Below are 25253 nucleotides of genomic sequence, written 5' to 3' on the forward strand. Positions count from 1 at the left end.
TTTAATAAGGATAATTGTTTGATGTGTGCAACATGGTAACCGCTATTATCCTCTTGATGGCTATTTCCTTTAGCTAATGTCAATGACATCATTCACGTCAACATACACCAGGATACATAATTTGAAGGCTTATTAATGATGCGAATTGTATAAAATAGGAAATGTTAATGTCATTACAAAGTATTATATAAAGGAAAATAGTGTTCATGATTTGATTATGAAAATAAAACTAATAAACACTTCTTTAACATATAATATGATTACTTAATAACGACGTTTCTTGAAGCATCATGCGCAGATATCATTTTTTATTTAGAATGTTAAGTCCTTTTATTTTTGGCTTATTTCAGAATAAAACGCTTTTAACAGGTAATAAAAAATGAGCATAAACAAAAAGTTCTAATTGTTTTCCCTGTTTACAAACCAATTTAATGATTTTAAATGTATACATAAAACATAATCAGATCTCTTCGTTTCCGTATTCAATGCACTTAGATATCACTACAGAAGTACAGATGTCCGGCTTTATTTTTGTTCGCGAGAGCTGTTGATTACATGTATTTGTGTATCAAATATAATATATATTTGTGTCTGAATATCATCTGAATATGTACACGTTTTCGGAACACATATGTGCAAATTTTTGCTATTTACCCGATATCGTTTGAATCTTAAATATTAAGATTTAAGATGTCGTAGTACCCGGTATATTAATCCAGTGACATCACCACTTCACCAGTAAGTAAAGTCATCGTCCGATGTCAGCTCATCACATTGAATAGTATGTTTATGCACCTTTCTGTTCCAATACGGAGATTAAATTGATAAGTTCACCTTGTTATACAAGTCGCCACATACTTCAGAGTGATTTGGTGAAGCGTCTAATAGCAGAAACGTTATTTTCATAAATAAACGTTCAGATCAGTTGACAGTCAACCATACAGTCATCGAATTTCAAGGCTAATTGTTGGCCACAATTCCCATACTCAAAGGCCAAATGTTTTCCCCACAGTAGTCTATAAAAACTTCCCGTCTGAATGCTAACATTATTGAGAAAAAATGGGCACACATTGTCAAAGGGCATTTTGTGAATAATCCCAGTTATTTTCATTAAATCAATTTTCATCATTGCATAATTACCATGAAGAATGCAGTAAGTGTTTTACTAGAAAGGAGAATATCAATTTGTTATCGTTCTTACCGAAAATTTGTTTCCCCGATTGTCCTAATATTGCCAATACGAATGCCAACCTTTCCCCGAAAAGTGAAAAAAACCCTGATCATCACTAAGTAACGTTATTGACGTGAGTGAATTTTAAGTCTCCATATTTACAAACTCAACGGACTTATAAACAGTTAAATACAGAGGAGTCGCGTTCTGAGAAAACTGGGCTTAATGCATGTGCGTTAAGTGTCGTCCCAGATTAGCCTGTGCAGTCCGCACAGGCAAATCAGGGACGACACTTTTCGCCTTAACTTGATTTTCTGTAAGGAGGGACTTCATTGAAACTAAAAATTCCATAAAAGCGGAAAGTGTCGTCCCTGATTAGCATGTGCGGACTGCACAGGCTGATTTTGGACAACACTTAACGCACAAGCATTAAGCCAAGTTTTCTCAGAACGCGACCGACTCAAATGAGTATTTGCGCTCGCAAACTGTTGAAAAGCGGTTTCGAAATAAAAATGTAACTAATGTTAATTGTATGTCTAACCCAGTGTATATTTGTTCTCTATATTGTTTTCTATAACATTGTATATGTGTTATGCAATAAAGAATATGGTATGGTATGGTATGTGAATGCTGATTCGCCCATGCATTTTTTTCCAAACTTTATTTCGTTTAGATAGATATTGACCGATGCGACACTTAAATGTTGTGAATATTATGTATGGGTTGCTCTGTGAAGAAGTTCAATATCAAACGACACTCTTGTAACTCTAAAGCGGTTACGAAATAAAAATGTAACTAATAAACAAGTGTTTGCGCCACACGAAGCACGAAGAGCATATTCAAAGGCTATATCAGGTTTGCAAGGCTTGAGTGATTTATTCGACACACGTATTTGCATAATTGTCGGCTAATCATGTTGTTTTTTAGTTACGTACAAAATCAACAGTGCGCCCTGTACTACTAATGAGTGTATGCTATATATGTGCGTGTATTTTTTCATGCAGGGGTTAAATATGTGCACGAGTTCTTAACTGTGCTATGTGCACTAGTCCTTCAAAATGCATAAATATAATGCTTGGTTATATTGTTGGCACGTAGACTCATGTTTGAATCACATATACACTTCTATGTACAGAAATGAGACTTGACTAAAATATGCGTCTGTCTGTCTGTCTGTCTGTCTGTCTGTCTGTGTGCAGGTGAGAATTGTGTGTGAATGCTGATTCGCCAATTCATTGTTTTCCAAACTTTATTTCGTTTAGATTTATATTGACCGATGCGACACTTAAATGTTGTGAACATATATATTGGTTGCTCTGTGAAAAGGGGGATTAATGCATGTGCGTAAAGTGTCGTCCCAGATTAGCCTGTGCAGTCCACAGAGGCTAATCAGGGACGGCACTTTCCGCTTAAATGATATTTTTCGTTTAAAGAAAGTCTTCTTAGCAAAAAATCCAGTGTATGAAGAAACTGTCGTCCCTGATTAGCCTGTGCGGACTGCACATGCTAATCTGGGCCGACACTTTACGCAGATGCATGAAGCCCACCTTTCACAGAGCGAGGTAATTATGTTAATATCAAATATTTTATACTAAACCCGAATTACTCATCATATCCTAGCATTTTACAACAGCTTTGTACGTTGTATTATGCCTGTGTTGTCCTTAAACGTTACTTTATTTTGCAACGAACATTGCATGAGATCTCCGCATCCGGCGGGTAAACATGTCAGTTTGTATTAACCCATTTATGCCTAGCGTCTAGAAAAAAGGCCTTGGCAAACAGCGTAGACCCATGATGCGGCGTCTCATCAGGGTCTGCGCTGTTTGCTTAAAGGAATTTCTGTAAGAAATATTCTAAATATAGAAATAAATATACTATGCATCCCTAATTTTGGAAATAAATTGATCCAATTTAGAAGGATGGGAGAGTCCACTAGGCATAAATGGGTTAAGATGCGCGATTGCATCTTACGCATACATTCGTTGAGATGAATACATGAGAGATACACGTTAATACTTACGACGGCGACGATATGATGAGCCCCTTAGGATATTAAACTCACCAACCCAATACATATACTTATGTTTTACGGAAATGGTTGGTTTTAATGGACTTAAATTATTGCCTTTTGTGTAACAATATTGAAAACCATTTCTGTACATGTAAACGTTATTCATGAGCACTCAATTTGTTTTACCACGACTGTTCGTCGCTGTCGTGGATTTTACGGATAAAATTGAATCCACATTTTGGTCTATCTTTCACATCCTCAATACAGAGTAGGGTAACGATATTCTACTGGCAGGAAAAAAGGAGAAGGAATTTAAAAGCCTAAATGCAAAAAAATAAAATCAAATCACACCATGCAGTATATTTGCGATTTCGACTGCAGCATACACAGGTAATTGCTTAACAAACAAAATCAAATTGTTGACATGCACGAAACGCGAATTAGTGACTCATCTGTACAAACGGTATCAGCGTGTTGCACAGATAAGGTTACCTTATTTGTAGTTAATATTTGGAAATACCCGAGTTACCTCGCAACAATCACATGTGTGCACGTATGAAGGGAAATAATCCGATGGAATCAAAAATATCGTAGTGTACCGGTAGTTAAGTCGCTTCTGTAATACATCGAATCCATCATATACATGTATAACGCAAATTACATGTACGCGTATTAGTTTGTTCGGTTACCCCTAGTATCTGTTTTGAATTACTAGTAAATGCTCGCATTTTCATTTTTATGTTCCCCCCAAAAAATTTGGGGGAGCATATAGTCGCCGCTTCGTCTGTCCGTGTGTCCGTCCGTCCGTGCACAATTTTTTCCGGGCTATTTCTCAGCAATTAATGACCGGAATTCAATTAAACTTTAGTTTTTTTAGTTTAAACCTATTTATTTTAGCTCGATTGCATAGAAAGTAATTCCTACTTATTTGAAATGCTCTCGAGTCCGTTTCCTGGGCCTAGAACCAGTACTTGGTGTCTATATGGGAGATCGAAAGAACGCTCCCACAGCGGGGATCGAACCCGTGACTTCCCGGTCGCTAGGCGGACACCATATCCATTACACCACGACGACCTTCAATTAAACTTTATGGGAAGCTTCACTACCAAGAGGAGATGTGCATATTATCAGCCGTTTCTGGTCGGATGATTTTTCACAGAGTTATGGCCCTTTGAAATTTTCCATTAACTGTACATATAGTGAAATTCTTGTCCCCCCCAACTACTGACTGGAATTCAATGAAGCTTTATGGGAAGCTTAACTACCTTGAGGAGATGCGCATGTTATTTGTGGGTTCTGGTTAGATGATTTATTTAGAGAGTTATGGCCCTTTGAAATTTTTAAGTTGCTAAACCATCCATCGTATTATTTTGTCCAAAGTTATGCCCACCAAGACGTTTCCTTTTATCTGAATATATAGTGCAATATTGTGACAAAAAAACGTTTGGGGAGCATGACCCGTTTCCGACGGTTTCTTGTTTTTAATAGCTACATGAAAACGTTCCTATTTTTTTTTATTTGTTTGTCTATCCCATTCTGTTAAAAAGCAGTGTGTTATCAGAGAATTAAAATACAAAAATAGTCTATAAATAAGTCTACAAACGGTGCATATGCTCGTGTTTGACAGCACCACCCATGCCACTCCACTCGTGTTTGACAGCACCACCCATGCCACCCCACTCCTTTCATACGCCAAGAAACACTGAGGTTCCTGTGTCAACTCCCAACCGTTGTGCAAGGCGATGTAGCTGACTTGATTGTCACATTCCAACCGCTGTCAAGACGATGTAGCTGACTGGTTTGTCAACTCCCAACCGCTGTCAAGACGATGTAGCTGACTGGTTTGTCAACTCCCAACCGTTGTGCAAGGCAGTGTAGCTGACTTGTTTGTCAACTTCCAACCGCTGTCAAGACGATGTAGCTGACTGGTTTGTCAACTCCCAACCGTTGTGCAAGGCGATGTAGCTGACTGGTTTGTCAACTCTCAACCAGTGTTCAATGCGATGTAGCTGACTGGTTTGTCAACTCCCAACCGTTGTTCAAAACAATGTAGCTGACTGGTTTGTCAACTCCCAACCGTTGTTCAAGGCAGTGTAGCTGACTTGTTTGTCAACTCCCAACCGCTGTTCAAGACGATGTAGCTGACTGGTTTGTCAACTTCCAACCGTTGTTCAAAACGATGAAGCTGACTGGTTTGTCAACTCCCAACCGTTGTTCAAGTCGTTGTTGCTGACTGGTTTGTCAACTCCCAACCGTTGTTCAAGACGATGTAGCTGACTGGTTTGCCAACTCCCAACCGTTGTTCAGGGCGATGTAGATGACTGGTTTGTCAACTCCCAACCGTTTTTCAGGGCGATGTAGCTGACTGGTTTGTCAACTCTCAACCGTTGTTTGAGACGATGTAGCTGACTGGTTTTTCAATTTCCAACCGTTTTTCAAGACGATGTAGCTGACTTGTTTGTCAACTCTCAACTGTTGTTCAAGGCGATGTAGCTGACTGGTTTGTACACTCCCAACCGTTGTTCAAGGCGATGTAGCTGACTGGTTTGTCAACTCCCAAACGTTGTTCAAGACGTTGTAGCTGACTGGTTTGTCAATCCACAACAGTTTTCAATATGACGTAGCTGACTGGTTTGTCAACTCCCAACCGTTGTTCAGGGCGATGTAGCTGACTGGTTTGTCAACTCACAACCGTTGTTCACGACGTTGTTGCTGACTGGTTTGTCAATTCCCAACCGTTGTTCAAGGCGATGTAGCTGACTGGTTTGTCAACTCCCAAACGTTGTTCAAAACGTTGAAGCTGACTGGTTTGTCAATCCCAACCGTTGTTCAAGGCGATGTAGCTGACTGGTTTGTCAACTCCCAACCGTTGTTCAAGGCGATGTAGCTGACTGGTTTGTCAACTCCCAACCGTTGTTCAGGGCGATGTAGCTGACTGGTTTGTCAACTCTCAACCGTTGTTCACGACGATGTAGCTGACTGGTTTGTCAACTCCCAACCGTTGTTCAGGGCGATGTAGCTGACTAGTTTGTCAAATTCTAACCGTTGTGCAGGGCGATATGGCTGACTGGTTTGTCAACTCTCAACCGCTGTTAAAGACGATGTAGCTGACTGATTTGTCAACTCCAAACCGTTGTTCAGGGCGATGTAGCTAACTGGTTTGTCAACTCTTAACCGTTGTTTAAGACGTTGTAGCTGACTGGTTTCTTAACTCCCAACCGTGTTTCAAGGCGGTGTAGCTGGCTTGTTTGTCAACTCCCAACCGTTATTCAAGACGATGTAGCTGACTGGTTTGTCAACTCCCAACCGTTGTTCAAGTCGTTGGTGCTGACTGGTTTGTCAACTCCCAACCGTTGTTCAAGACGATGTAGCTGACTGGTTGGTCAATTCCCAACCGTTGTTCAGGGCGATGTAGCTGATTGGTTTGTCAACTCTCAACCGTTTTTCAAGACGATGTAGCTGACTGGTTTGTCAACTCCAAACCGTTGTTCAAGACGATGTAGCTGACTGGTTTGTCAACTCCAAACCGTTGTTCAAGGCGATGTAGCTGATTGGTTTGTCAACTCTCAGCCGTTTTTCAAGACGATGTAGCTGATTGGTTTATCAACCCCAAACCGTTGTTCAAGACGATGTAGCTGACTGGTTTGTCAATTCCAAACCGTTGTTAAAGGCGATGTAGCTGACTTGATTGTCAACTCCCAACCGTTGTTCAGGGCGATGTAGCTGATTGGTTTGTCAACTCACAACCGTTTTTCAAGACGATGTAGCTGACTGGTTTGTCATCTCCAAACCGTTGTTCAAGGCGATCTAGCTGAATTGATTGTCACATTCCAAACCGTTGTTCAAGGCGATGTAGCTGATTGGTTTGTCAACTCACAACCGTTTTTCAAGACGATGTAGCTGACTGGTTTGTCATCTCCAAACCGTTGTTCAAGGCGATCTAGCTGACTTGATTGTCACATTCCAAACCGTTGTTCAAGGCGATGTAGCTGATTGGTTTGTCAACTCACAACCGTTTTTCAAGACGATGTAGCTGACTGGTTTGTCATCTCCAAACCGTTGTTCAAGACGATGTAGCTGACTGGTTTTGGTTTGTCAACTCCAAACCGTTGTTCAAGGCGATGTACCTGACTGGTTTGTCAACTCTCAACCGTTGTTCAAGACGATGTAGCTGACTGGTTTGTCATCTCCCAACCGTTGTTCAGGGCGATCGATGTAGCTGACTGGTTTGTCAACTCCCAACCGTTGTTCAAGGCGATATAGCTGACTGGTTTGTCAACTCCCAAACGTTGTTCGAGACGTTGTAGCTGACTGGTTTGTCAACTCCCAACCGTTGTTCAGGGCGATGTAGCTGACTGGTGTGTTAACTCCAAACCGTTGTTCGAGGCAATGTAGCTGACTGGTTTGTCAACTGTCAACCGTTGTTCAAAGCGATGTAGCTGACTGGTTTGTCAAATCTCAACCGTTGTTTGAGACGATATAGATGAATGGTTTGTCAACTCCCAACCGTTGTTCAGGGCGATGTAGCTGACTGGTTTGTCAACTCTCAACCGTTGTTCAAGACGATGTAGCTGACTGGTTTGTCAATTCCAAACCGTTATTCAGGGCGATGTAGCTGACTTGTTTGTCAACTCTCAACCGTTGTTCAAGGCAATGTAGCTGACTGGTTTGTCAACTCCCAACCGTTGTTCAAGGCGATGTAGCTGACTGGTTTGTCAACTCTCAACCGTTGTTTAAGGCGATGTAGCTGACTGGTTTGTCAACTCCCAACCGTTGTTCAAGACGATGTAGCTGACTGGTTTGTCAACTCCCAACCGTTGTTCAAGGCGATGTAGCTGACTGGTTTGTCATCTTCAAACCGTTGTTCAAGGCGATCTAGCTGACTTGATTGTCACATTCCAAACCGTTGTTCAAGGCGATGTAGCTGATTGGTTTGTCAACTCACAACCGTTTTTCAAGACGATGTAGCTGACTGGTTTGTCATCTCCAAACCGTTTTTCAAGACGATGTAGCTGACTGGTTTTGGTTTGTCAACTCCAAACCGTTGTTCAAGGCGATGTACCTGACTGGTTTGTCAACTCTCAACCGTTGTTCAGGGCGATGTAGCTAACTGGTTTGTCAACTCCCAACCGTTGTTCAAGGCGATATAGCTGACTGGTTTGTCAACTCCCAAACGTTGTTCGAGACGTTGTAGCTGACTGGTTTGTCAACTCCCAACCGTTGTTCAGGGCGATGTAGCTGACTGGTGTGTTAACTCCAAACCGTTGTTCGAGGCAATGTAGCTGACTGGTTTGTCAACTGTCAACCGTTGTTCAAAGCGATGTAGCTGACTGGTTTGTCAAATCTCAACCGTTGTTTGAGACGATGTAGATGAATGGTTTGTCAACTCCCAACCGTTGTTCAGGGCGATGTAGCTGACTGGTTTGTCAACTCTCAACCGTTGTTCAAGACGATGTAGCTGACTGGTTTGTCAATTCCAAACCGTTATTCAGGGCGATGTAGCTGACTTGTTTGTCAACTCTCAACCGTTGTTCAAGGCGATGTAGCTGACTGGTTTGTCAACTCCCAACCGTTGTTCAAGGCGATGTAGCTGACTGGTTTGTCAACTCTCAACCGTTGTTTAAGGCGATGTAGCTGACTGGTTTGTCAACTCCCAACCGTTGTTCAAGACGATGTAGCTGACTGGTTTGTCAACTCCCAACCGTTGTTCAAGGCGATGTAGCTGACTTGTTTGTCAACTCCCAACCGTTGTTCAGGGCGATGTAGCCGACTGGTTTGTCAACTCTCAACCGTTGTTCAAGGCGATGTAGCTGACTGGTTTGTTAACTCCCAACTGTTGTTCAAGGCGATGTAGCTGACTGGTTTGTCAACTCTCAACCGTTGTTTAAGGCGATGTAGCTGACTGGTTTGTCAACTCCCAACCGTTGTTCAAGACGATGTAGCTGACTGGTTTGTCAACTCCCAACCGTTGTTCAAGACAATGTAGCTGACTTGTTTGTCAACTCCCAACCGTTGTTCAGGGCGATGTAGCTGACTTGTTTGTCAACTCCCAACCGTTGTTCAGGGCGATGTAGCTGACTGGTTTGTCAACTCTCAACCGTTGTTCAAGGCGATGTAGCTGACTTGTTTGTCAACTCCCAACCGCTGTTCAAGGCGATGTAGCTGACTTGTTTGTCAACTCCCAACCGTTGTTCAAGGCAGTGTAGCTGACTTGTTTGTCAACTCCCAACCGTTGTTCAAGGCGATGTAGCTGACTTGTTTGTCAACTCCCAACCGTTGTTCAGGGCGATGTAGCTGACTGGTTTGTCAACTCTCAACCGTTGTTCAAGGCGATGTAGCTGACTTATTTGTCAACTCCCAACCGTTGTTCAGGGCGATGTAGCTGACTGGTTTGTCAACTCTCAACCGTTGTTCAAGGCGATGTAGCTGACTGGTTTGTCAACTCTCAACCGTTGTTCAAGGCGATGTAGCTGACTTGTTTGTCAACTCTCAACCGTTGTTCAAGGCGATGTAGCTGACTCGTTTGTTAACTTCCAACAGTTGTTCAGGGCGATGTAGCTGGCTGGTTTGTCAACTCCCAACCAGTGTTCAATGCGATATAGCTAACTGGTTTGTCAACTCCAAACCGTTTTTCAATGCGATGCAGCTGACTTTGGTTTCACAAAGACTCAACCCCCCAGCATCGAGTGCGTAGACCTCTTATCTGATTTCACAAGATTTATTAGGTATCATGTAAATAAAGGCCTCCGGCCCAAAATACAGCATTCATTTACAATTTCATAGCGATAAATGCCACATTGTAAAAAATTTTTTTTTGTACGCTGGTGTTTTAACAAATACACATTTTCGAAATGATACAAAAACCGTGTTACCAGTGCATACACATATATAGCTCCATCATTCATATATGAGAGACTCAAAAATATTATTTTTCTGCATTTTGTGACAAAAGTAGAGTCTTTCTATGAAACTATTATATAACAAAAATTATTACATAACAAAGTAGAAGAAAATTATTACATAACAAAGTGTGTAATCAATGTAAATTTATATTCCCAAGGACATTCATTAATTTCGTAACATAGAATGTTAATTGTTTATAAAAGAAATATCAGTGCTGCTCATTAAGATATTAAATGACGTTTCGTTTCCAATTATACAAATAACTTGTATGTATATCAGTGAACTGGGGACACTCAAAGAACGCATGAAATTCGTTCTCCAATACATGTACGTCAAATCTTGTTAAACAAAATGAGCATGTTCAGTTTTCGCGCTGTACGTTAAAATGCCTGCCAAGTTCAATGCTCAATTTATGATTAGAACACCTAAAACGAGTAAATGCGCGACGTGACTTAAGGGACACATCTATTGTGTAATATTTCTTCGGAGTTAAAATTGACTTAAACTGTTTGTAAGTGTCGCAACGCAGAGATGCATTAATCTCATTTTGCTAGTCTTGGGTTTAACAGTCTTGTATGCGCTGTTTAAAACATTGTAAAATATATTCATATCGCCAACGTCCTGGAAAACCCAAGCAAATCCAAAACCATATTTAAATAAGAGTTCCTTCACAAATGTTGCCCAATTTATCCTTCCAATATCGTCTAATGACTTCAGCATTCTGTAACAATTTACTGGATATCTATGGTTAGGCATTTGTAGTAACTGACACCAGTATTTTATGCATTTCAGATAAAACACACAACAAAGTGATAATCTACCACATTACCCTAAGACCATGCTGTTATTAACCGTCGAGCCGACGCCTAAGAAATATTTGCAAAATTCTATCTTTCAATTATATCACAGTATTCATAACCCCATATTTCAGCCCCAACTGTGGGTATGGGTACAACCATAGTGTCAAAAAGTTTAAAAATGTCACTATGGGTAAAATAACCAAAGGGAACTTGAAACTGTTTGATAGAGGAGAATGCTTTGCGTGCTTGTGCCACCAACTTGGATTTAGCAGCTGTCCACTATAGCTTTGGGGTAAATAACAGACCCATATATTTATAGACTGAAACAATTTCAACCTTTTGACCATTTAGAAACCACGCTTCATAATTGCGTAAAGGACCACCATTACGGAAGACTATGATTTCGGTTTTATTCAGGTTAATCTGCATACCAGTATCTTCGCAAAATTCGCAATACAGCGTTTAAATGTAATTGAAGGTTATATGCTGTGTACGAGCAATTAGCTACGTCATCAGCGTACATCAAACAATAAATAACTGGTATATCATTTGTTATGAATATTCCATGTCTACAATGTTCCCGTAAGTAGCTTACTAAATTATTAATATATAATGAACATTTTATCGGTGAGCTTGAATCACCCTGCCTGGTACCGATGTAACAGCAGAATGGTTGCGTGATGATATTTCCGGACACTTTGATATGTGCGCGTAAATTTGCGTTCATCGATTGCAAGACAATTAGGATCTTGCCGTTCATACCTGTGGCATATAAGCTGGTAAAAAGCTTGAAATGAACCAATGAATCAAAGGCCATTTTGAAGTCCATGTATAGTACGTAGAAACGACCACCAGGTTTCGACGTATACCTTTGAATCATGCTCTGGAGACAAAAAAGGTTATCTACAACCGAGTACCCAGCTCTCAACCCGGCTTGTGACTCTTCTATGATGGTGTTTTTCTCTGCCCACTCATTTATGCGGCCAGTAATTATACTTGAGAAAATTTTATACATGACATTAATCAGTGAAATTCCTCTGTAATTAGCCGGTTCTTTCATACTGCCCGATATAAATATTGGAACTATAATACTTTCGCACCACGATTCCGGAAATATACCTGTATCCAAAATTTGGTTAAAACATTTTTCAAGATCGGGATTATAATATGTTGTGTGTTTTTATAAAATTCCGCTCCTATCCCATCCTTACCGTGTGATTTACCAGTTTTCAGCTTAGATATACTGATCCTTATTTCTTCATCTCTAATTGGTCTATTAAAAGGGCTATTTACATCATAATCGTCACTGTTATCAAAGCGGACATTATGGATTGGAATCTGGTCATCACTGTAAAGTAAAGACTGAAAATAATCTCGCCATTTTCCAGGTGAGACAGAATTGCTTTTCGTTTCGGGCTTTGTGTGTCCTCTTACTAGCTTCCAGAACATTTTTGGATTATTGCTTGATTTTAGAAGTGAAAATAGTTTTTTACGTTGATACGTGCATAGTTTCGCCTTGGCACATGTTTTTGAAAGATGATCTAGCTACCTTATAGTTAAAAAAATCGACGTTTTTATTAGTCGAACGAAAGCGTCTAAGAAGAGAGTTTTTCTTTCGTTTTGCTAACAGGCATTGCCTGTCCCACCAAGGCTCTTGTTTTTTACGTAATGGGTTATTGTGCCTAAAAATCATATGTTCGACAGACATCTTACAAACATGTATTATTTTTAAAGCTACATCGTTGACATTTGATTGGATAGTACTTAAAATATAATCTTTCAAAGACGCGAAATTACGCGTAAAATTTTATATGAACGTTTCATGACCATATTTGCGCCATATTTAACGATCATAACTTATAGTGTCGGATAACTCGACTTGCTCCTCCTGCAATTTCTCGGTAGTTTGGAACTTTAACTGAGCGTACAAGGGGAAATGATCAGAGTCATCAAAATTTTGTACATTAAAGTGTGCGATACATTTAAACAATTCACTTGATACGATATGATAGTCTACCACACTATGACTGGTGACTTTATAGATATACTTGGTAATAACGCACTGCGACACTTGAGACAAGTGGGCTTAAACGACATAACTATAGGCGATTGAAGGTGACGTAAATGATTCAGAAACACGATTGGTATAGAAGTCATATTAAATTTCAGAAGCTTTTGAAAGCAGATACTTAAGTTTATATCTTTAAAGGCGCACCATGACCTGCTCTATCTTAATGAATTTGGTTTTTATTGAAATCTTTCAAAAATCGCCAATTTGCGTGTTGTCTTTTTGTATTGCATCCGTTATTACAAAACATTTAATGAATATCTAAAATAAGTTACATTAAACATGAGTTTGTGTGCTAGAATAATGTTCCTTTCATAAACTGCATGTCCTACTCAACAGGAAAATAACCGCCGTGTTCACAATTATCATCACCGTCACCATGGTCAATATCTTCTTTTGTATGACTAGTATCGTTATAATATAGATTGAAATCATCATATTCTTCTCAACTGTCTTCGTCATCGTCGCCATCATCAGAACGTACACCTTCAGCTATAAGAACGATACACACTGAAGAGAAAAATATGTTTTTGAATAATTATTTTCAAAACAAGTGTCTGAAATGAACACGCCAAAGTATCATTAAACTGATAAAAGCTCGTCTTATGTCAGCATGATTTATTGGTAGTTCAGCAGGATGCAAACATAGGAATGTATGAAATGACCTTTGTGTATCGGTCAGTAAATTTTTCGGACGGTATAAATTCCATCTCGCCAATCTCCGGAGGAATTTTTATACAAAGGGAAGCTACTCTTATGCCGATATTTAATTCTACGTACATACTTGTCTTCTCGGTTATTGCAATGCAGCGTCATACTTTACGCGGCATACTTTCATGTCTTGATATTAGGGCTCAATAAGTTAGCGGCCTCGGCTTGAAGGAACTTGTTCACATATATTCGTATCATTACAGGATAAAATAAAAAATATGCGTGCCCTGAAAAAGAACCAGGAACATAGAAACAAAAGCTAAAGCACTACCATTAAAACACGCTGACATTGAAGGGTAGTTTAAACACAGTGTCAGTAATACAACTTTTTGTTAAATAATCGATGAAAAGCGTTACGCACGCTTTATTATTGTCCGTTTTCCGAATGATAATTATCAATCGCATTTACTTCGTCATTATTCATTGTAATATTTTATAAAATTACAAAATTATACTACAATAAAGGATTAACACGTCACATGTATTGAGTAACTTTAATACTATTAATTAACTAGCTACAATGTGATGAATCGGCTTATTTTGTGATATAATGCCTTTTAAGTGGTCTACAAAACGCACAAGGGATGCTATATGTAAACAATAATTTCCTTTGGCTGTATGCCTAGGACCCCCCCACCCCGCACCGATCGCCTCGGTTTCAAAATGACTCGTGGTCGGTACCGTAACTAAAATACGCACATGCAGTTAATGAGTGCACCTAGTATGCATATGATGCATATAGGCCGTGCTCTGTAAAAAGGGCTTTACTGCACGTGCGTTAATTGTCGCCCCAGATTACCGGCAGCCTGTGCAGTATACACAGACTAATCAGGAACGACACATTCCGCTTTTATAATATTTCTGTTTCAAGAAAGAATCGTTTAAGCAAAAATCCAGTTTGGGCGGAAAATGTTGTCAGTGGCAAATCTGGACTACTCTTTGACGACACTTTACGCACGATGAGCTTTTGTTATCGACTTTTGTCCGTCGTGCGTCGTCAACATTTTGCCTTGTGAACACTCTAGAGGCCACATTAATTGTCTGATCTTTATGAAATTTGGTCAGAACATTTGTCCCATTGATACCTCGACTGAGTTCGAAACTGGGTCATGCTGGGTCAAAAACAAGGTCAATAGATAAAAAAGAAAAGAAAAACATTGTGAACACTGTAGAAGTCACATTTGATGCCCAATCTTCATGTTACTTTATCAAAATCTTTGTCTAAATGATATGTTGGTTGAGTTCAAAAATGGTTCCGGTCCGTTGCAAAAACATGGCCGCGAGGGGGCGGGACAGTATTCCTTATATGGCTTAAGAGAAACCTTGTGAACACTCTAGAAGTCACAATTTTTGCCCAATCATCATGAAACTTTGTAAAAACATTGGTTTCATTGATATCTCGGACGAGTTCGACAATGGTCCAGATCGGTGAAAAAACATGGCCCCCAGGGGGCGGGGCAGTTTTCCTTATATGGCTTTGTAAAACCTTGTTAACACTCTAAAAGCCACATTTATTGTCCAATCTTCATGAAATTTTGTCAGAAGATTGGTCTGTATGATATCTTGAATGAGTTCGAAAATGGTTACGTTTGCTTGAAAAACATGGCTGCCAAGGGGCGGGGCATTTTTCCTTATATGGCTATAGTAAAACCTTGTGAACACTCTAGAGGCCTCATTTATTGTCCAATCTTCATGAAATTTGGTCAGAAGATTGGTCTCAATGATATCTTGGATGAGTTCGAAAATGGTTACGTTTGCTTGAAAAACATGGCTGCCAATGGGCGGGGCATTTTTCCTGATATGGCTATATATGGCTATAGTAAAATCTTGTTAACACTCTAGAGTCCACATTTATTGTCCGATCTTCATGAAACTTGGTCAGAAGATTCCTAATGATATCTTGGATGAGTTCGAAAATGGTTTCGGTTGCTTAAAAAACATGGCCACCAGGGGGCGGGACATTTTTCCTAATATGGCTATATATTATGCTTTTGTAAAACCTTGTTAACACTCAAGAGGCCACATTTATTGTTCGATCATCATGAAACTTGGTCAGATGATTTGTCCCAATGATATCTTGGATGAGTTCGAAAATGGTTCCGGTTGGTGGAAAAACATGGCCGCCAAGGGGTCGTGGCCCTTTTTTCTTATATAGCTATAGTTAAACCTTGTTAACACTCTAGAAGCCGTATTTATTTTACGTTCATCATAAAACTTTGTCAGAAGATTTGTCCCAATGATATTTTGGACAAGTTTAAAAATGGTTCCAGTTGCTTGCAAAACATGGCCACCAGTGGGCGGGGCATTTTTCCTTATATGGACTTATGAATCTTCATGAAACTTTGTCAGTATATTTGTTTAAATGATATTTTGGATGTGTATGAAAATGGTTCTGGTCTGTTGAAAAAGGTGGCTGCCAGGGTGTTCACTTGTCATGAAAGTTTGTAAGAACATTTTGTTCTAATGGCATTTTGGGCTGCACAGAACAGGTCAGTTCCTTTGAATCTCAGGTGAGCGACTTTGGGCCTTTCAGGCCCTCTTGTCGTATAAAAATCAGCATGCTGACTGCATAAAAAGAACAGATTACAACATTGAAGCAAGCTCTTGAAATAGCAAAATTATGTACTTATATATTTCCAAGAAAGGTTTATACAATATATATAAATTTAATGGGCGTGATATTTCATATTTTTTAGCTTTAAGTACAGTGATGCCTGATTGAACTTACTCAATATGGCTATTATTTAACTTATAACTATCACAAAGTCCAAGTGTATATTATGAATATCAAGAAGAAAAAAGTAAGGATATGTACGTAAAAATATCATTTATTGCTTAGGCAACGACTGTTGTCAAAATTCAATTATATTGATCAATAAAAAATAGATTGAAATATTCTCCAACTGTACTGTTGAACATTTATTGACAAAAAACTATCGTGTCTGCATGTAAACATATCATATCACAGATATACTTTGTTCAAGAATTAAAGAGATAAAGAAAATGTACTTAAAACCAATTATTTGCGATACTTATGATATTAAATGCAGCTTGTATTTGAGAATAAATTTCACAATTAAAATGCATTTTATTTTTGCATTGGTTGTAAATAAAGAGTAGAAGCGTAGAGGAATTGTTTACAAACAACACTTACAAATGTGAATAATTAACAAAAATTAACTCTTAAATGAAGTATGAAATTTCATTTTAAATCATAAATACACATGTACAGATTGATATACAAAAGTCATGTAGGCCTACATGGATGATATGTGAAATACAGTATTATGTGAAAGTCAGAAATACAAGTATTCTACCTAATTTTATATACAGACGTACGTCATGTATGATATGTGAAAAGCAGTATTAGTTGAAAATCAGAGTATCATTGTTCTAAATAATTTTGAATGGAAAAACAGTGAAAACGTATTTTAATAATAGAACACACGAAGTCTGTACTACCGCCTGTCTGCTCAGCACTCGTCCTCTTTTGAAGATTTTACACTAAATAATCGAACTATAAAGCGCAAGTTAAGTATGTATGCCCGTCTGTATGATGTACTTTTATTATTTTGAACTCCACCTTCCAAGAATAGTTGAGTTCCTTTGGTGGCCCTCTTGTTATTTTTTTGTTTTTTAGCTCACCTGAGCACAACGTTCTCATGGTGAGCTTATGTGATCGCTTTTTGTCCGTCGTGCGTCGTCAACATTTTGCCTTGTTACTACTCTAGAGGCCACATTTATTGTCTGATCTTAATGAAACTTGGTCAGAACATTTTTCCCATTGATACCTCGACTGAGTTCGAAACTGGGTCATGCTGGGTCAAAAACTAGCTCACTAGGTCAAAAAAAGAAAAACATTGTGAACACTGTAGAAGTCACATTTGATGCCCAATCAACATGTAACTTTGTCAAAATGTTTGTCTAAATGATATGTTGGTTGAGTTCAAAAATGGTTCCGGTCCGTTGAAAAACATGGCAGCCAGGGGACGGGGCAGTATTCCTTATATGGCTATAGAGAAACCTTGTGGACACTCTAGCAGTCACAAGTTTGGCCCAATCATCATGAAACTTGGGCAAAACATTGGTTTCATTAATATCTCGGACGAGTTCGAAAATGGTCCAGATCGGTGAAAAAACATGGCCGCCAGGGGGCGGGGAAGTTTTCTCTATATGTATAAAGTGAAAACATGGGGACACTCTAGAAGTCACATTTTTGGTCCAATGTTCATGAAATTTGGTCAGAACATGTGTTTTTTGGATATGGCAGTTGAGTTCGAAAATGGTTCGGATCGGTAAAAAAGCATGACCGCTGGGGGGTCATTTTCTTTATATTTATATAGTAATAACAGCTTTTGAACACTATATAGTTTATCATGTCAAGGGAAGTAACTGCAAATGAAAAATTATGTTGAATTGACAGAGTTGTCTCCCTTTTTTAAATATTTGTTTTAAGCACAAGAAGATTAAGTGGAATTAATTATAACTGATAGTTTTACATTCTGGAAGATAGCAAATTTTTGAATATGTTTTTATTGTTTGATGATTCTGTACAATGTGGCATTCTTTTGTCAAACAATTTAAGCGAGACTATACGATTTTTATATGTGTTAAATTGTAATATGTTGATAAATACATGTTACAATAACACAAAATAGGCAAGATATTAAAGACGAAAACCATAAAATGCAGCAAAGACAAATAAGCGCCCCGAGCCGATGGTGACGAAGATATTTCGTACATATTTTCCTACAATAACCGAAGAATTCGTCTTTTTATTAGGATCGGAGTTAGTGTTCGTGTGTCGTGTGAATAGACATCGCTGCAGGAATTTAAAAACAACCATTAAACTAAATTAAGATTTACATCGTTCATGCATGATATACATTCTGGCGAATTCGACTGTACAGACATTTTCGATTTCAGAATTAAATATCTTGCTTATTTCGCATTTTTCGACACATGTTCTTCGTAAGTTTTATTCTAAATTATATTGAAATGTATGACCTTGTTAACACTCTAGAGGTCACATTTATTTTCCGATCATCATGAAACTTGGTCTGAAGATTTGTCCCAATGATATCTTGGATGAGTTCGAAAATGGTTTTTGTTGCTTAAAAAACATGGCCACCAGGGGCGGGGAATTTTTCCTTATATGGCTATATATGGCTTTAGTAAAACCTTGTTAACACTTTAGAGGCCACATTTATTGTCTAATCTTCATGAAATTTGGTCAGAAGATTGGTCTCACTGATATCTTGGATGAGTTCGAAAATAATTATGTTTGCTTGAAAAACATGGCTTCCAATGGGGCGGGGCATTTTTCCTTATACGGCTATAGTAAAATCTTGTTAACACTCTAGTTTTATTTAATTCAGTTGCCCAATCTTCATAAAATTTGGTCTGAACATTTATGTCCTGTGTAGTAAAGTTTGGTTTTATTATGTCAGTATTATGTACCATTAACTGTTTTATTTAATTTTTCATAACACAGAATTTTCATAATTAACAACTGTTTTAGTCATTATTACTTATGGTAAGCCTATCAACTAAGAGAAAGCTGAAATGAAGACAACATGTAAACAATTTGCAGTATCTATCTCCATTGTTTAACCTGCTGAGTCATATTTCCCAATCTATTTTTAGTTCTGCTCTAGAATTTGTTAGACCCCAGATATTGATCATTGCAGTGTGTAACTATTTACCACTCAGCTTACTGACCCTCTCAGTGTGCTGTATGCCAAATGCTCATATCAGTGGTCAGTAATAAAAGCTAGTTGAACTGTTTGATATATTTTATTTCACAGTGGGAGTATTTAATGCATGTTTTTAACAATTAACAAAAAAATATGTAATTTAAATGGGAACTTCATATCAAAACAAGTTTCCATAATGATTCACCCTATATAATCATATTTAGGATATGTTAGTAAATATCAAATGGATAGTCTATGAAAACAATAAGGAAATAATTTCAATTATAAGTTTCTGGAGATAAAAAACTAATTCAGAATAATCTTCAAAATCAAGATTTACCTTTCTTATTTGCGGAGTTCATTTATCAAGATTAATCATGTTCAGGCTTAATGTATTTAAACGATGTCAGAAAATTGAAAATAAAAAGGTAATGAATTATACAAAATATTAATGAAATGAAATATAAAATTGATACATTTTCATATTTCTAAATTGTTTAGTGTAAAACCAAAACGGAAGGCGGAAAACTACAACGGGCGAGACATGGTATGGTATTGCGCAAGGGGGGGTTAGAGGGTTAGGGTTAGGGTTTGTGTTAGTGTTAGGGGTCGGGTTAGGGTTTGGGTTAGCCTAAACCCAACCCTAACCCTAACCCGACCCCTAATCCTAACCCTTACCCTAACCCTTTTTTGGGGTTATCACCCCTGACCATGCCTCGCCCGTTGTAGTTTTCCGCCTCCCGTGTAAAACAGCCTACTGTTGAATAATATGTTTATAAAATGATTCAAGTAAACGGCAATACCTTTACTTAATTGAATTACAACCAGTCAGCAGTGTCATCCTGACCGGAAATAAGCGATTGTGGAATAAATATTTCCGCATTACATAAGTGCTCACAAAGTTACATTACTCGTTACCATTCCGTGACCAGTTCACGTGCGTAAGTAAACGAGACCGCACTAACACACCTGGATACGACATTTGAGTTCGAAAATGGTTTGGATCTATAAAAAAAACATCGCCGCCAGGGGGGGGGGGGTCTTTTTCCTTATATTTATATAGTAAAAAAGCTTGTGAACACTCTAGAAGTCACATTTTTTACTTAATCATCATACAATTTTGTCAAAACATTAGTTATGTGGATGTCTCGGACGAGTTTGAAAATGGTCGTGATAAGTGGAAAAACATGGGCACCAGGCAGTGGGGCAGTTTTCTTTATATGTATATAGTGAAAACATGTGAACAGTCTAGAAGACATTATCTTCATGAAATTTGGACATATCTTGGAAGAGTTAAAAAATGGTTCAGCTCTGTTAAAAACAACATGGCCACCAGAGGGCCATTTGTTGTTCATTCTTCATGAAACTTGGTTAGAACATTTTGTTCATTGATATCTTAGGTTGCAAAGAACAGGTCATTTCTTTTTATCTCAGGTGAACGACTTTGGGCCTTTCAGGCCCTCTTGTTTATTAATGAGTTGAAAAAAAACACACATCTCGACCAGTGCTTTAAGACACACTCTTTATAAATTTGAATGGGTTTTGTCAACTTGCGATATAAAAAGCTATAACATATTGAAAACTGAGTTGCATCCAAGATTATACAATAGCGAAAAACTAAAGTGCCTTTATAATAAGTGCTTTGATTAATTAATGTTAAACAACCTACTACATGACTGTATACCAACCCATTACCTCATAAATGCTGCATGTAAAATAAATAGAAGACGTACTTGTTACATACTATACAGAAACAAACAGTTGGTACACTAAATGATGCATCATGTTTTATTATATTTTACATACAAAGATCATTCAATATAATTCAAGTTAATGAGATTGCTGAGACCCAGTTGCAAATGAGAAAACCTGCAATCTTCATAAAAAACGGTTTAACCAGAAACACGTCATATCGATGCCTGGGCGCAAAACCATGCCAAACTTTTTCGGCAGTTAAGTATAGTTTGTGCTGTCATTAATCTGCAGGACTGACACTCAACATTTACAAGTATACATTAATTCAACTTATCTTCTCTTTTCAGATGTCTGTAGAAATGGTTGTTGTTGAAAAAATTCAAACAATTTCCTCGCAATGTTTATTATGCACAAGGTATTAAATATCGATTTCCAACAATTTTTGCATGTGCTTCCAGGATTTTGTAGTGAATAAAATACTGTGTAGCTGTGAAATACTAAAAACGCAGAAGGTACCTCAGAATTGAAGTTTATGCATACCAGCCAACTTCTTATCAACTACAATGGCCCCTTAATTACTCTAATCATGGTGGGATGCTGACCACAGCACACATTAATGTATGGAACGCCTTGACTGTCTTATTATACTAATACTTGTGATATTACGTCAATCTGACTGTGCATGAATGCCTGTAACCATTATACATATGCATAATCACAATATATAAATACATTATTCAAATATATACTTATAAAGCATAAATATATAAAGATATAATTTTCTTATATATAGATAAAATGTAAACATATACAGATACGAATGTATTATATACAGATAATATTCCATTATATAAAGGCATTACTTCTTTATATGAAGGCAAAAGATCTTTATATGAATGCCTGAAACCATTATGTATATGCATAATAACAATATGTAAATACATATTTTGAATATATACTTATAAAGCATTAATATATAAAGATATAACTTTCTTATATATAGATATATAATCTTCCATTATATAAAGGCATTACTTCTTTATATGAAGGCAAAAGATCTTTATATGAATGCCTGTAACCATTATATATATTCATAATCACAATATATAAATACATAATTTCAATATATACAGATAAAGCATTAATATATAATGATATAATTCTCTTATATATAGATATATTATCTTCCATTATATAAAGGCATTACTTCTTTATTTGAAGGCAAAAGATCTTTATATGAACATAAGTTAGTATTATGCTACCACGGATTACTCCGTTAACAAACACATTCAACACGAAATTTCATGATAGTTGTTTTGTCATTTACACCCAAGCAATTAAAGTCGTACAGTGACATAAGTGATATGATATCCGGTGTTATCTTCTCTTGTCTGAAGCGCCGTATCACTCCTTCTTCCACTCCAATTCGCTTAAGTATCAAATCCATATCCATTGTTGTGAAATAATGCAAAGAAAAAATTCTCCCGTGTGTAATAAAAGCTTCGTATATTTTTAATGTTATCTTTAAATCATTTAGATTATATATATTGCTTACGAAATTAGGTATTAATGTAATTTATTTCGATGTTCATAAGCATCTTAACTTTGTATGGATTTATGTAATAACGTAATTATCTTAATAAAACAACTATTTATGATCATACAAAACATTAAAATCTTTCTGTACTATAAATTTATCTTAACGTGTTGAAATAACATATTTACATAAATTAATTTAAGATTTTTAACGTATTTTTCAAATTTTATCTGCATATAAAGACTATATGGGTTTATATAATTACGATTTATGTTTATATAAAGGTATTTTGCCTTTATATAAACAAGTTATGCCTATATATAATGAGAAAATATTCGTTATCATTATTACATAACGATTTATGTTCATATAAAGATATTTTGCCTTCATATAAAGCAGTAATGCCTTTATACAATGGAAGATTATCTGTGTATAATACATTCGTATCTGTATATTTTTACATTTTATCTATATATAAGAAATTATGTCTTTATACATTAATGCTTTATCTGTATATATTCAAATTATGTATTTATATATTGTGATTATGCAAATATATAATGGTTACAGGCATTCATACACAGTCAGATTGACGTAATATCACAAGTTTTAGTATTATAAGACAGTGAAGGCGTTCCATATTAATAGGCATCTTGCCTTTATCTATAAATGTAAATATGGTTGGCACTGGCCAGCTTGAATGAGCGCTTTTTCCCGCATGATTCTCTGGACTGTAAACCCCTTTTTCACAGGGCACTTTCCGCTGTTTTGGAATTTTATGTTAATAAGTTAACTATTTTAAACGAAATTTCAGTCTATGTGGAAAGTATGAAAGTAGTTAGAATCTTTGGAGGTTTAAAGTTTCTGAACTATTACTCTGTTAACCGCCCCTGTTCTTTTCTCCCTTATTTACTCAGGTCCGGAAAGGCGTCAAAATATTTATCCATGTTGGAATGCTAATTCCTTTTATTGTTAGTGCGTTGTCAAAATATTGTCTTCAAATGTTATGTTATTAACTAACGTGTTATTTTATCGCTTTGAGTCTTTGATGACGAAATACTACGACCCAATAGCTGCGCTCATAATTATAACGCGATATATGAAGTTTTCATTCATGACCATACTGATTGCTGTGTTAATTAATGTCAACACTAGAAGTAAGAGGTCTTTGAAAGCAAAAGACGTCATGTTATATTGGAAGATTTGAATTCGATTTGTTGCAAAATCATGTGGAATGTAACGCCAATGCAGCTGTGCGTTATTTTCGGACTTCTTGACTTAAAATATTTAGCGAAAACGTACGCGAGGTTCTGTCATTTAAAGGAGTTTTTGTGTTTCGGATGCAAAATAAATGATCGGTGTTCCATCACTTTCTAGTATAGAAGCTCAGCCGGACCACGTGCTTCCAGTCGTCTGCAGCAGCGGCAAGAGGTGGGTGACAGTGGCATCGGGCCCGTTTTCTCAACGTACTATCTATTAAAATCATCCAGCGCATGCAGGAGTTGGATGATTGGTGTTACTTATTGTTTCTTAAAAATATTTGTACGCGCTAAATTTTTCAAACTTACTAGCGATTGCTTTCATATTCGACTCAGAGAGTTGCTATGAAAAATAAATCAATTTATTACCCTGAAGTGTCGCGCATCTGTTCCAAACATGTTTGTGAACATTTGCTATCAAGGGCGCTGAATTAAATTTATCGCAAAGGTATAGATATCAGTTATTACGATTTTAATACACTTCGCCACACTGTTAACGATTTGGTGACAGGTGCGTTATAAAGGAGATGTCAGTAGTGACCTGTTGCAATTATGATATAATAACACCTAATAAACGACACGACTTGTGTAATTATGCAAATGTTGGCACAATCTGTGTGCAGTACGCAAGTCAAGTCATTTGTCCAGTTTTGTATAACGCGAACACTTCTTATAATTGTGCACTATTCACCTGATGAAGATGTTACAAATGATGAAATCTTTTTTGGTGTTTAACACCGAAGTTGACGCCAATTCCGAAATGCGATGATACATTGTACAGTGCCTTCATTTTAAACGCAGGTGCAAAAATGTTCAAATGTTCAAACGGTTTTTGGTGTATATCTGGCTAAATCTTTGTGAGCACAGCCTATAAAATATACAATTACGTTTTACCAATAACATAAATAAGTATAGACAGTGTCTCGTGCTGAGCTTAGACTAAAAAAAACTTTCCCCAGCGAAGCAAATCACATTGGCCGACGTTTTTTCTAATTAATTACACTATACGTTCTGTTCAAGTCTGTTAATGAAATTAAGTATACTATCAGTTATAATTAGTGTTGCACAAACATTGCGTGTCGATGACCGATTGAAATTGTTGCGACTATGTTTTCATATATGCATCTTAGACAGTTGTTCAACAATCGGCGAAAGTTAGTAGTAAATATTCAACTTAACTTAGAACTTAAATCACCCCAAATCAATCGATACATGTAATGTATTATGTTTCACTTTGAACAAAAACAATCAGTTTACTTATCTTTGCATAATACATATAATTTAAAGCAATCATTAAATCGATTAAAAGTAGCATTCTTAAAAAGCAATCTCACTTTAAAAAATATGTACTTCAAAGAGACCATTCAAACTAAACACGAAATGTTGCAAAGATCAAAGT

General features: G+C 37.2%; 1 protein-coding gene across 1 annotated transcript in view; it reads left to right on the plus strand.

Annotated features, from left to right (window-relative positions):
- Positions 1–25253, plus strand: part of LOC127870957 (DNA damage-regulated autophagy modulator protein 2-like) — a 58127-nt gene that overhangs the window by 1195 nt on the left and 31679 nt on the right. The window lies entirely within an intron of this gene.

Source organism: Dreissena polymorpha, chromosome 1, assembly GCF_020536995.1.
Source record: "Dreissena polymorpha isolate Duluth1 chromosome 1, UMN_Dpol_1.0, whole genome shotgun sequence".
Lineage (NCBI taxonomy): Eukaryota > Metazoa > Mollusca > Bivalvia > Myida > Dreissenidae > Dreissena > Dreissena polymorpha.